Here is a 2,500-nt window from a genome sequence, read left to right on the forward strand (position 1 = left end):
TGTGTGTGTGTGTGTGTGTGTGTGTGTGTGTGTGTGTGTGTGTGTGTGTGTGTGTGTGTGTGTCTGTGTGTCTGTGTGTCTGTGTGTGTGTGTCCAGAGAAGTGTGGCATTGTAAACTGTCTGTATGACAGAAATGTCTGTGACCTTTTAGCAGATGATCGGGCATAAAATTGCCTTTTCACAGAATTGTGTTCGTTGTTTGCTACAATAAAGGACCTGAAAGGAGAGACACTTGGACTATCTTCGTAATGGTTAATACAGAAAGAAAAGCCAAACATTCACACTCACACTCTCTCTCTCTCTCTCTCTCTCTCTCACACACACACACACACACACACACACACACACACACACACACACACACACACACACACACACACACACACACACACACACACACACACACACAGACACACACACACACAGACACAGACACACACTCCCCTCTGATCTTATATAGTAGTCTAACAGAGACATTTCCCCTCCATTTTCCTCTCCATTGTGAAAGTACATTGGTATTCAGTTGAGATTTTTAGTGTCCTTAAAAAAACCTATCTCTTCATTTTGTATGGGTGTGTGGGTGTGTGATATTTGCATGCGTGCGTGCATCCGTGCGTGTGTGTGTCGTCACGAGATTCTATGAGTGCATGAGAGAGAGAGAGAGAGAGAGAGAGAGAGAGAGAGAGAGAGAGAGAGAGAGAGAGAGAGAGAGAGAGAGAGAGAGAGAGTGGGTGTGTGGGTGTGCATGTGTGTGTGCTTGCATGCGTGTGCGTGCATGCGTGTGTGGTTTAGTGTGTGAGTGTAGGCATCTGTGAGTGTGTGTGTGTGTGTGTGTGTGTGCGCGTGTGTTTGTGTGAGAGAGAATGTGCGTGCACGTGTGTGCGCGCGCGTGCGTGCGTGCATGTGTTTGTGTGCGTGTGTGTTTGTGTGCGTGTGTGTGTGTGTGTGTGTGTGTGCGTGCGTGTGTGTGAGTACGTGTATGCTTTCAGAGCCAATTAAGTGGATGACAGCTGGCCACAGCCATGTGGTGTTTCATAAGACAAGGCCTCATCAGATTTTAAGTATTCAAGAGGACCCTCAATCTTACACGCAGAGTCTTCATACTATATGCACACATGCGCGCACTCACGCACGCACGCACACACACACACACACACACACACACACACACACACACACACACACACACACACACACACACACACACACACACACAGTCTCACAGATTGTCACAGAGAGTCGAGTATTGGACGTCAACCCACTGACCCTTCCAGCAGGCCCAGTTTGTCAGAGAGAGACAGACAGCATACAAGACAGACAGGCAGATGAGCAGACAGATGGAGAGATAGACAGATGACCCAACAGGCAGACAGACAGGCAGACGAGCAGACAGACTTGCAGCCAGGCAGGCAAGCAGGCACAGATGACCACAATGACAGATAGACAGGCAGATGCAAAATAGATGACAACATACACACACAAAAATAGACTTGTGGAGGAGGAGATGAATGTCTTACAGTATGACGTAATAGGCTGGATCAAGTTTTAAATGTACAGACTTAGTAAACTAGCCGGACGTAGTTAACGGGCAAAAATATATTTTGTCTAAAGAGCTGGTTTATTAGTCACTACAACAGGCTGCAACTCCACCTCCCAGAACACACACACACACACACACACACACACACACACACACACACACACACACACACACACACACACACACACACACACACACACACACACACACACACACACACACACACACACACACACACACACACACACACACACACACACACGTTTTTGCCAATCTGTCTCTCTTTGTGTCATCCTCTGTCACTGTGAACCGGAGCAAATGAAAAAGCATGAGAGTTGAGTATTTCTACCTTGTAGTCTCTCTCTACCTCTCTCCCCCCCCTCTCTCTCTCCCTCTCTCTCTCTCTCTCTCTCTCTCTCTCTCTCTCCCTCTCTCTCTCTCTCTCTCTCTCTCTCTCTCTCTCTGCCTGATACAGAATCTACTACCCCCGTTGACTGTGTTTCTTCCTCCATTATGTAGTTGATTATACACAATCCATCTTCATTTCCGCCTGCTCTGCTGTTTCCATCTCCCTCTCTCTCTCTCTCTCTCTCTCTCTCTGACAGTGTCCCTGTGATTCTCTTTTATTTCCTGCTCATCATCTGTAGACATGACTAAGCAGCAGTAGTAGGACATGAGAGATGGAGAGTGAAAAAGGGTGGTGGGGATGGGGAGAAATCAGATCAGACAGAGGAAGATAAAGCAGGAGAGCGGGGTGAGAGAGAGAGGATGGAGGGAAAAGACTGTGACCATTATAGAGAGAGAGAGAGAGAGAGAGAGAGAGAGAGAGAGAGAGAGAGAGAGAGAGAGAGAGAGAGAGAGAGAGAGAGAGAGAAGGAAAGAGAGCAGTGTGTATCAGTGCTATTCAAAGTCTCAGATGCACTGAAGTAAAATGAGAGAAGGGAAAGAAAGAGACCCTCT

The sequence above is a fragment of the Engraulis encrasicolus genome, chromosome 15 (genome assembly GCF_034702125.1).
Source record: "Engraulis encrasicolus isolate BLACKSEA-1 chromosome 15, IST_EnEncr_1.0, whole genome shotgun sequence".
NCBI lineage: Eukaryota > Metazoa > Chordata > Actinopteri > Clupeiformes > Engraulidae > Engraulis > Engraulis encrasicolus.